Here is a 12,805-nt window from a genome sequence, read left to right as displayed (position 1 = left end):
TTGTAAATTTACATTAAATCGCATTTGTGGGTCTCGTGGCGCAGGGGTAGCGGCTTCGGCTGCCGATCCCGATGATGCTATGAGACGCGGGTTCGATTCCCGCCTTATCCACTGAGCTTCTATCGGATGGTGAAGTAAAACGTCGGTCCCGGTTTCTCCTGTCTCGTCAGAGGCGCTGGAGCAGAAATCCCACGTTAGAGGAAGGCCATGCCCCGGGGGGCGTAGTGCCAATAGTTTCGTTTTTTCGTTTTCGTTTTCGCATTTAAATTTAAATGAATAATGATGTGCAAAAGTGCTATATCATTGATAATGTGACATTCAGAATTATTCTTTTTTAGCAAAATTAAATTATAAATAAAGATAAGTTATTCTTAGAACAAAAGTTGCTCGAAATGATCTCCTGAATAAAAAAAATGTGTGCTGTAGAGTGTTAAAAAAGTCCGCCAGGAGTTTTGAAGCGCGACCACAAATTCAATTTTTTCTCACTAAAATGTTCAAAATTATAAAAGTGTTTAGAATAAACTAAACAGAAACAGCAATTATGGTAATATTCATCAGGGAATGGTAACAGATTTTGTGGCCCTTAGGAATTGATGAATTTTCATCAGTTTCGTTTGAATTTTCATCAGGTTTCCATTTTAAACTTTTTTTGGTAGTATTACTTTCAAAAATTTAATATTAAATCAACTAAATGTTCAAACTACCAAAATTAAACATTTCTCTGTGTAGTATTAAATTGATTTCTCAACATTTTATCAATTAAAGTCGAAATTTAAGGTCATTGCCAACACAGCAACAAAAAGTTGAATTTTGGAAGGTTTGAAATTTGGTTGGTTTAATATTCTCTTTTTTTTTTGAGTAATTTTGCCAAATAAAAGCCTGTAAAAATGTGTTCCTGATGAAATTTCACAAGAAACTGATGAGTTTTCACCAGATCCTACACAGAAAAAATATGTGAATTTACTAGACACGGAAAAAAAATAATAACACACGTAAAATCATGTTTTTACGTATAATTTGTTGCAAATTTACATCAAATTGCATGACAATTTAAATCAGTGTTTCTCAACCTTTTGCGATCCATTCCCCCCTTGACTGATTTGCAAGAACTCACAGAAACCAGCAAATCTGTCACAAAAAAAAATCTGCTTGAGTTCAAAAAAATACAAATACCTCAGATATATTTAAAAAAAAAACATTTTATTGTTTCAAGAAATGTCAAAATTCACAGAAATTGAAACTTAAATAACTATTTTTTGGGAAAAAAAAACAAATGTTGTTATTACTAATCAAAGAAACGGAAGTTGCAAAGAATGATTCAAATAATGATTCAAGACATTGAATTTCTATTGAACCCTCATTCCCCCCCCTAGAATGGCCAAATTCCCCCCCAGGGGGGAATTCCTCACCGGTTGAGAAACACTGATTTAAATGATCAATGACGTGCAAAAGTGTTACATCATAAATGATGTAACATTCGGAAATATTTTTTGTACACAAACTTATAATGTATTTTTTCAAAACATTATTTTTATTAGGTCCTTTTCGATACTGGAACCTGGTTAGGACCGCAGTTCCTGATGTAATATTACACATTTTTTTCGACAAAAAATGTGTCAAAATCTGTGAAGCTGAGGGTTACTTCACATCCACAGCGAAGGGATCCTTTTTTCCTGTTTCAAGCTAATAGCTTCCTCTATCACACCACTTGAAGCATGTGGCTTGTTGTTGTTTTTTCCCCTCAAAAACATCCTCATCTAGGGGATGAGTCGTGAATTGGGAAAGAATTAAAAGGCAGAAGCCAACCGAGCACCAGCAGCAGCAGTAGTAGTCACCGAGGGATGACAATCGTGAAATAATAATAATCAATCAAAGAAGACACCCAGCCAGCCACCGTTGGCAGAGGGACAGGAAAAACTGCGCACTTGTCTTAGTATTTGGAAAAGGGAGGGATGGCTGGTGTGGCCACGTGTGCTTCCGACTCACCAAACCCCAGGCACATGTCACACTTTCCCGAAAAACACACGACGGGGCGGGGATTTTTATGGCCGATCGTAAAACGACGTTTAAGAACTTTTCGAAAAACCCAATCCGATGGGGAAAATGGTGATTAAAAAGTTTTCTTCGGTCCCGCGTCAAGGATCGAACCGGGTTTGATGACCGCTTTTCGGTTTTCACGTCGGTTGCGTTTAATTAAATCTCAACGACTTTTGGGATGGCTCATTTGGGTACCTGCCTGCCTGGTCGGATACCTTTTCGTCGCAAAATGTCCCTTTCTCCATCAACGGTGGGATGGACGTCTAAGAAACGGATCTGTCGCACGGAAAAGGTGCAAAATAGGGTCATTTTATCACTTGCTTGGGCAAAGTTGTGTTGGATGAACTTTGTGGAAGAGTCAATGCCAAAAGGTGAGAACAAAGAAAGTTTCTTTGGAATAATGTCGTCAACGTATCATTAATGAAAAATCTGAGCTTAGAAAATTAAAATGCCGTAACGATAAAATAAAAGTTTATGAGGAATTAATTACTTGAATATTGTTATTCAAATCAATCTTTAAAGTTATTTTTTATTAGAAGATAAAAAAGGTTGCGAAATTCGTAATTATTGAGCAGGAAAATAATAGTTCTTCTAAATATTCATGTTCATAAGTAAATGATTTTGATAAAAGTCTTCCGTTGAAACTGAAATTTACTCCAAAGCTTAAATCTTCAATGTTATTCATACCAAATTTATCGCTAGAAGTTGGCTAACACTCGTATAATATAGACACAAAAATGACTAACTAAGCTCACAATTATAACTAAAAAAGTGACTTTGCTCTTACAAAAGTGTAATGAAAAATTACTTGGCTTTGAATGCTCAAGTTTCTTTGTTTCTTCGAATTCTTCAGGTTGCACTAGCAATTTTTAAGATATTCAGAAAATATTTTTTTAAATAAAAACTTTAACTTGGTTCCACAAACTCTCTACAAACACATACAAACTCACCTGATCCTTTTCAAATCACCTCAAAAAGTGAACCACCGTTACCATCTATCACCTGCTGTCATTCCCTAAGGAGAAAGACCAAATAGACACCATCTCGATTGGACGGTCTATTCGTTAGCTATTGATTCATCAAAACACCCAAACTACACACAGATTCCTCCACTACTGATGGTCCATCCTTTGGTCCTAAATTGACAGCATTCCGACTCATCATCAACGGTCGTCGTCGTCGTCATCTTCAACCAGCCAGCAACGTTTGAACTCCAAACTCCCGGATAAAAGGCCAAATTCTCCCCCCTGAAAAATCCCCAGAAACGATACCGTGACTCAGTTGGCCGGCGATTCACGTGGGTGGGAGAGGACAGCCAACAGCGATTCTACGACGTGTGTTTCGGCAAATAAAACATACAATCCGGAATCTGTCCTCGGGAGTGATTTGACGGCCGCGTTAGAACAAACCGTTGGACATCGAATCTCGAAAGGTGTCGTCCGGAACGGCTTTGCGCTCTGTGTCTGTCTACCTTGGCCAAATATGTGGACTGTGCAAACGACGAGGAGGACACAGTTCCGGGAGGAGATTTTTTGGACGTTTGGAAAAAGCGTCAGGAGAAAGACTCATTAGCTCTCCAAATATGTATTTAGGGACATTTTGGCTTGAAATGTTTGGGGCAAATCAGGTGTACGAATTTGGTCATTTGATTTTAAAAGAATTGCTATAAGATACAGTCAACTTGTAAATCTTCAATGCAACAGTTTTGAAAAATCCCGACATCCAAATTGGTTGAAATATTTAAGCTTGCCTGCAGATGCTTTCACTATCGACCAAAGAGAGAAAAAACTTTTCCTCCAACGGTTCTCTCTTCGAAGGGGAATTGTTTGAACTTGACGCATATTTACATATGCTCGCAAAAAGAAGCAAGAAAGTTTTCTAAGTAGCTGTCGCGCTCAGAGTACTTGCTACTTATAACTTTTGAAACTATGTCTGCTTAGAAGCATTATCTCTGCGTTTTCACCCCCGTTCAACATCGTTCACAAGTCTGATGGCTTGATTTTAACTTACATAATGTCAGTATAATAATTGAAAAAAGCTAAAATTAGTAATTAAAAACACGCATTTAAATGTTCAAAATATCTAACATTCTCTCAACCTAAAAGATTAAAAAAAAGTAAAAAAGGATAACAAATTCATTCTCTACCAACTCACACGAAATCGGGAAAAGTTGCCCCGACCTCTCTTCGATTTTCGTGAAACTTTGTCCTAAGTTGTAACGTTTGTCCCTGATCACGATTCTGAGGTCCGTTTTTTGATATCTAGTGACGAAGGGACGGTACGACCTTTTTCATGTTTGAACAGAGGCGTTTTTCAATAATTTGCAGCCTGAAACGCTTCTTGAGATAGAAATTTGGTGTCAAAGGGATTTTTATGTAAAATAGGACGCCCGATTTGATGGCGTACACAGAATTCCGAAAAAAACGTGTTTTTCATCGAAAAACACTGTAAAAGTTTTAAAAACTCTGCCATTTTCCGCTACTTGACTGTAAAAATTTTGGAACATGTCATTTTAAGGGAAATTTAATATACTAATCTACATTGATCCAGAAGGGTTATTTTTCATTTAGAACATTTTTTTTATTTAAAATATCGTGTTTTTTTCTAACTTTGAAGGGTTATTTTTAAGATTATAACAATGTTCTACAAATTTGTAGAGCAGACAATTACAAAAAAAATATATATATAAACATAAAGTTAGAAAAAAACACGAAATTTTTAAATAAAAAAATTGTTCTGAATGAAAAATAACCCTTCTGGGTCAATGAAGATAAGTATATTAAATTTCTCTTAAAATGACATGTTCCAAAAAAATTTACAGTCGAGTAACGGAAAATGACAGAGTTTTTTAATCTTTTTTAGTGTTTTTTTTTCGATGAAAAACACGTTTTTTTGCAATCAAATCGAGCGGCCAATTTTACATAAAAGTGTCTTTGACACCAAATTTCTAGCTCATCACCGATTCAGGCTGCAAATTATTGAAAAACAGGTCTTTTTCACATGTTCGTACCGTCCCTCCGTCAGGAGTTATCAAAAAACGAAACTCAGATTCGTGATCAGGGACAAAGTTTCACGCAATTCGAAGAGGGGTCGGGGCAACTGCTGTGTTAACCGTATGTATCAAATAAAAAAATCAAATCCTGGTTCAAACCTTTTTTTTTATTTTTCTTCAGTTAACTTCTACCCATCTAGCATCACTGTACTAATTTACCTATATCAAAGCAATAGTCAATAATTATCAAACAATACCGAATTTTTAAGAAAAGAAGGTACATCAAAATTTCACCAATATTTAAAATATATTAATACTAAAAAATGTATTTATTTTGAAATGTTAACATTTGATTATTTTCCAAATTTGGTTTTGAAATAAATGTTTTGCTCTAAATGTTTAAAATTGCATGATTTTTATTAAATTTTATTCTAAAAATACTTTATTTAAAAAGCATATAGGGGAAGTCCTTAAGAATAAATTATAAAATCTTTGAAAACAATTTAAAACAATAATTCAATGTTTGAATGTAGAATCATGTTTTTATTTTTTTTATCATTCATTTAACCCTAGATTTAAACCCTTCCCGCCCAAAGCTGACTTGACAAAATTGAATGAAATTTGAATTTAAGGGCTGTAAATATTCTAGGTTATAACATGCAAAACGAATCAGTTCAATTCATTCAATAGTTTTAGAGAAGATGGGGATAGACTGCTTGTTTACAAATGCAGATTTTCCCTATTGAAATGTTACTACGGAAAAGATGACGGCATCATAGACAATATTAAACAAAAACAGCAAAGCATTTTAAATAACTTGCATGAAACGAACAAAAAAAATAAAAGAGATGAATAATCAAAGAAAAAGGAAATGCAATAATAAAAGCGTTTCCATAAAATATGGTATAGCATACTTTCAAAGTAAAAAAGCTCGATTGTGTTCGCTTGAGCCAAAAAGCTCGATTATGCTTTTAAAGCACGGTGTTGCTACCTTGAAGCAACGAGATGGCAGTATGCTCGTAAAAGAGAAAAGTTCAAAAGGGGAAGCAAAGCCGTGAATGCTACATTTCTTGTTGGAATAAATTTAGTAATTTTCTTCTCCTTATCATTCATTCGATGCATAAATCCTATTTGAAATGGAATCTTGCTTTCAAATTCAAAATATCAGCACATTTCTATTTTTAATGTTTTGTTTAAACCGATTTTAAATTTGATTTAATTTTTTTGTTATTTTTAAAGTTATTTTATGTTATTATGTAAATACAATTATGTAAAGTATGGCTTTGTACAGTATTAAATCTTTATTTGCAATATTTTACAGATTTTTAAGAGCAAACGTTGTATTAAAAAATAATTTAAATAAAAGTTTAAACTTGTATGATCTTTATTAAATAAAAAAAAATTAATTAAATAAATCTATTTAAAAACCATAAGTTGAATCAGAGTTTTAATTGATTAATTTATGTTTTCCAACTAAATATATTTTTATTTTTACAAAAATACAATCAAGACTCGATTATCCGAATCACGAACAAAAAATCATGTTTTTTTTTTCTTTAAACAATAAATTCTACTTTTGCGATCCCATTTTAGTGAAATTTGAGTGATAAATAATTGATTTCAACATCTACAGAATTTAAAAAAAATCAAAAGGACGCTGTAATTCAGAAGAATCAACAAAAAGAGGTACAAAAACACTGACACTGTAGTTTTTTATTCTGTGAAAACCATTTGAATGTTTTAAAACGTGCACGAATTCATGCAAATTGAAAGATTTTGCATGATTTTGTTTAATCAATATTTTTCCTCAACCTACTCCAAAAACTTCAAGTTTGTCTTGATTTTCTGGATATTTGAGTTCGAAAATTAATAAAAGAATGAATTAGTTAATCCTTTTAAATTAAAATATTTAGAATAAAGCCTCATATAAAATCCAATTTGTATAAATCAAATAGGAAAAAAAAATAATGAAGTTAAATTCAATCTTAATTGTTCATTGTAATTTGATTAATGGAAATCCTGAATATAAAAAACCTAACGCAATTATAAAACTTTGATATAAAATATATATCAGCTTAAAAAATAAAGACAGAACTGAAAAGATTGATATTATTTTTTATTAGAACCTTGCAAGTTAGAGCTTATCGTTTGAAGATAATTTGTCATGTTGCAGTTTTACTTTCCAAGAAACGCCACTTGGCCACCAAACCCAAAACGAACTCATTTCACGGCCATAAATAACCAATTTGCTACCTGAGAGGAAGCCGTCACCTTGTTTTATTTGAAATGGCAATGGCCAAATAAATCCTTTCCTAGGGGCGACGAAAAGAAGGACCACCATGAAAAATGCACTTACACACAATACTGTAGCAATCCTTCGATTTATTTATTTTTTTCTCAGGTCAGAACATTCTACCCGTCAAAAAGAGATAATAAGCTCACTTTCTTCCCTCTGGCGAGGATTGCAACGAAAATAGTTCGTAAGGGTAGACAAAGTTGAAAGACAGCAAGGAAGCTCTTTTTTGTCGTTAATAAAACGAATTAAATGCAAGTACATAAAATCAAGGGTCCTCAACTGGTCAGCGCAAATCGGGCCATTTAAAACAACTTACCAGCGGCTTAACGTGGTCAGTTGCCACCAGAAACCGGAAGAAAGTTGCCCTAATTTAAATATTTTTAAGAAGACAACGGAACCGATGACGGAGTCCATAAAAATTTGTACCAATTGTCAACGGATCTTCTTCACAGGGCATGGGAAATTTAATGTCGCTCGATTTCGTGTGTTGGCATTCGGTGGTGGAATTAGAAATGGTGCCCCCGAGGGGAAAAAGGGGTAGTTTTCCAAACCGCAAAAGCCCCGGGGAACCCCTCACTTTCTCACTGATGACCATTTAATTGCCGGCTTTGAGGTGGGGTGGACTTTGAGAGGGTGTGTGACGTGGTTTGGATAGTTCGAGCCAAACATTTCATTAGGGCACAAAACCAAAAAGTAAACATTCGGGATTATTCCACTATTCCACTCCATAGTACACTCCCTACATGCCCTCCAAGAACCAGATTGATAGCAAACAATTTCCTATTGAAAAAATCAAAAAAACAAAAGGGCACATAACAATGTTCACTCCAAACCAGAAAAAAAGTTCAATTGTGCCCTTTTCTTTTTCGTTAGTTTTTCGTGGTTAAGGAACTTTCTATGTTATAAAGTGAACTTTTCATACATTCTTAACACTAATTCACTTCAAAACAAAGTTTGGTTAACGTTTCACCAAGGGTTTCTGCAGAAAAAAAAACTTCGTCGAAATACAATATTGAATACGGCCCGCGGCTGCTGTTCAGTACACTTTTGAAGAATTTTAATGTTTCACATACCTTATCTGCTCCATTCGATCATAAAACTTCACCAATTATCAAAATTTCCACTGAATTCCTCATTATTTCTAACTAAACAAAAGGGCCCATAAACATCATTCAAAACAACTATCCGGTGACAGCGCTTTAGTGCCCTTTTAGTTCTCTTCGAAATTGCATTTAGAAAGGGCCAATTATGAACAGCAGTTGGAAAGCTAAAAGGGCCTAATAACGAGATTTTTTAAAATTATGAGTTTTATTGCGAAAATCAACATAAATTAAGAAGCAGTAAAGCAGAGTTGAGGATAATGGTGTGTTTTATCGAATCATCAGTAAAAATACCATCAGTCATGCTTATTTTTTAAATAGGAATTGAAACAAGTTGTCCATTTTTTGCAAGCGATTTTCTCGAATCGCGGTTTTTGCTTTTGTGCCCTAATGAAATGTTTGGCTCGAGTTATGTATTGAATGGGATGATTCGGGAGATAGATCGAACTGAAGTGTTTGCTGAAATGTTGTAATTTTGTTCAATGTTAGTAAACAAAAACTTTGGCAGAAATTTTTAATTTTTTCAATATCAACTGAATTGAATGAAAAATTTCATACTACCTACATTCTGTGCTAAAAATTAAAAAAAAATTAATATGAAAAAATCTCTAGATCGATAAGGCTGGTACAAATATTTTTAAAAGTTTTTGTCACCCCCCCCTTCAAAATTGGCCCGAAAAATCAGGGGGCAAAAAAAATATTTTTACAATAAACTTCAAAATTTCAATGAAAATTCAAGTGCAACCAGCTGAAATCAAATTAAAATGCATTCTTCTGCGTTTAAAATCATTTTTAGCATGTTTGGGTTTATTAAAAAATCTTAAGATTTTTTGAAAATTTTCGATGCAAAATCTTTTTTTTCGATACAATTTTTGTTTTTGTCAGATCTTAGATTTTTTGAAAACTAATGATTGCAAAACAACTGAACTAGTGTAAAATGCCTTTTAAAACACTTTTTTCATTTAAATGTGAAGGCTATGGCTTGTTATTTAAATTTTTATATTTTTTTATTTTTTTGCCCCCCCCCTTGACCTCGGCCAGGGCCGAGGGACAAAAACTTTTTTAAATATTTGCATCGGCCTAATCTAGATAAAAAAAATATGAAAAAACGGTTTTTAATTCAATTCTTTAAATTTAAAAGAATATTCCGCATCGTTTAGCTCAAAACAATTGTTTTCTTAGGTCTTCCTTGCATCATCAAACTTGGCTTCAAAATTTTCCCACACACATCCTGTTCTTCCACACTTCCCACAAGTCTTATTGTCTAACTGGACCAAAACAGACGATCCTATTCATAAACACATATCCTCGGAAACATAGAATCCCACACACGCTGAACTCTCGGTTGTTCCTTTTTCCCATCATAACAAAATTAGGAAATGTAGAGCATAAAAGGTGTTGACGAGGAAATGCACAATCCCATACGCAAAGGTGAGCCCTGAGAGAACTGAAATTCACATGCATAATTTGGAACATTTCTCAAACGACAAATTTGAATATTTTATCCTTTCTCTCATTTTCACCACGTGGTCGCTCCCGTAAGGATTCGGAACCACGTGGGTCCAACAGGAGCAGCTGCAACACTGTGCCCATCCTTTTGTCTACCTTCCTTCGATGATCATCCAAACTTTCTTATTTTGCTGCCAGTTCTGCTGCACCGCTAGCTTCACTTCCGTAGGAATTATGATTTCTTATGCTCGGCAGCAGCATCCTCCTCAGTCCTCACAGGAAAGGTCAACCCACAGAAGATTTATTCCGCATCATCCCGTTTACTGTCTTGTCGGTCGACGTCGTTGTTGTTGTCCCTAAGACTTATAAATCAACTATTGGCAACAGTCGAAGGCAAAAAAAAATGCATTAATCTACCTTCTCCATAGGCTTTTGCCTCGGAGTTTGGAGAAAGATTCAGGTAAAATGAAACAATGTCGTTTAGATGAGAAAGCAGGAAAACGAAAATGACACGCTCATCTTTGCTATTGGATTGCGTTGCTTACCCGAGAGGAACGGCAAAAGAAAATTGTCCTTTGCTTTCCTTTTTATGTCTGTGTTTTGGTTGGGAACGGTGTTTGAAAATGAAGATTTTCTTTCCAAAATTAATAAAACTAAATACATTTTTTTGTTTGGAAATGGTGAATGGGTTGTGTAACTTCAAAACTAAAATTAGTTCCTACATTTTTGAGACCTTTATTTCCATTAATTTGTAAGAGTTTATATGCATTTAGCTTGTTAATCTAAGATTTTCTTTGATATTATTCGACATGTTCTACAACCTCTTATCACAATCTTTTCACAATTTATTTCGACTCTCTGGCTGTCGATCTTCTCGATATCAATAATTCTCCATCTATCGATGATTTCTTCAGTCCCTTCAATCTGCACACTTCAATTATCTTCATTCCTCGATATTTTCCCTTGCTTGAAGGATCTCTTCCTCGACGGTCCCTTGGATTCTGTTTGCTTTAAAAATCTCTTCCGGTTGTCAATAATTTCACTTTCTCATGGCTTGCATAGACATTTCTCTTGGCGAAACGAAGCTTTGAAGGGTGTTTGACATTAGTTTGTTTTTGTTTGATGGACGTTGCCATGATTCTCTCCCATAGCTGGGTATCAAGAAAAAAATATGTTCAATCGAGTCTTCATTTTGCATCGTTCTGTAAACTGATGTTTTTCTTCCTTTTTGGTCCCTTGGATATTGACAACCAGAGAGTCGACTGTATTTTGTTAATATGAGCAACTCTCTGACACTTTGGAAAACGATATTTTTTGCATTTATTTATCTAGATGAAACTTTGTAGTTAATTTTTCCATGACCAAGGAAGACATTTTACAAAAATGCTTTTCAAAGAAGCAAATATCAGTGTCTTTGTTTCTTTTGAAAATTTGTAGAAACTGCTTAGAATTTATCACAAAAAAGTTACACTCTGAAAAAAGGACCCATTTTTTTAATTCAACGAGAAATATTAAATTGCGAAAAATAAAAATATTGGAAAAATCTCTATTTAAGATATTTGAAAAGATATGACAGATTTTGAGCTATGGCACAAGTTGGTAATTTTTTGTTGATAATGCTGCCAATTTTCTTGGAAAATCATATTTTTTAAAATGTGAAAAAATGAATTCTCTTTTATTTTTTTTTTAATTTAAAATGATTTTTGAAGGTTTGCTCAGATGGGACAAAATTCCGGGGATTTTTCAAAACCGGGAAATCCCGAATCTCGGGATTTTTAAACTTATTTTGTCTAGAAATTCTGATTAGGATGTAGAAATAGATGCACACTTGAATACTTAATAATCAATAATTATTATAATGCATTCAAAATTTGTACCTAACATTTGAAATGGGCACAAAACTTTTGTAAACAATAGTGTATCCCTTTCACTCGAATGACAGTTTGCATAAGGTAAGGGATACAATCTTGTTTACAAAAGTTTTGTGCCCTAATGAAATGGAAAGCACGATATATCAGCATTAATTTGGTATATTATGGAAAATTGTTAAAATTTTAGTGTAGAAATTCAAACATTGCCTAGCGCTTTAAATATTTTCCATTTAATTTTATATTTTTTTCAAAGACTGGGTATTAATTATTCTAAATTTGAAAAATATCATATTTAACTATTTTTCATCAAACATCGCCGCCTTAGGAAAATTTGGATAAAGGCAACCAAGAACTACAGCTGCTTAAGCCATTTTTTCAGACTTTTGTCTTGATTTTCCCCAGTTGGCAATAGGGATTTAAAAATATATATGAAATATGTTTAGAATGAAACATGAATTCTTAATTTATCTCAAATTTAACGTTAACTGGTTTATTAGAGCTTTTTCAAGTTGGTCAAATATATAAAAATAAATTAATAAAATCTATTTTTAATATCTTTAAAGCTATCTAAGAGCTGCTGTCCTTGTTAAGATTAAAAGTAGATTATCACCAACTCATAATATTGATCTAATTCTTTGATTTTAAGCATAAAAACAACAATATATAAAACAAAAACATTGAGTTTGGGGCATTTTCAGCAATTTCCCAGGATCCAAGGAATTCCCGGGATTCAAAAAATATTTTCCCGTTTCCCGGGAAATTCAAAACCCGAGAAAATTGGACACCCTACTCAGAAGCTAAATATTATCGTAAATTACGAGGAAAAATGTTGGTGTCTTCGACAAAGTTGCTTGGATTGGCATCCCAACAATTTTCTAGAATACAAAAAAATCCCAAAAATATACATGAAAAATTAAATTTTGGAAATCACCCTAATCGTGAACCACCCTAATTTTGAACCAAACCAAAAGTTGTCCCTTCTTATTTTCAACAACTTTTTAGAAGACACCAATGCTCCAAATCATCACCATTTTTCTGATCTGGGCCACTGTTCAATTGT

Source organism: Culex quinquefasciatus, chromosome 2 (genome assembly GCF_015732765.1).
Source record: "Culex quinquefasciatus strain JHB chromosome 2, VPISU_Cqui_1.0_pri_paternal, whole genome shotgun sequence".
NCBI classification, from domain to species: Eukaryota; Metazoa; Arthropoda; class Insecta; order Diptera; family Culicidae; genus Culex; species Culex quinquefasciatus.
The sequence above is the reverse complement of the archived record's forward strand: the minus strand, read 5'-3'. Positions refer to the sequence as shown.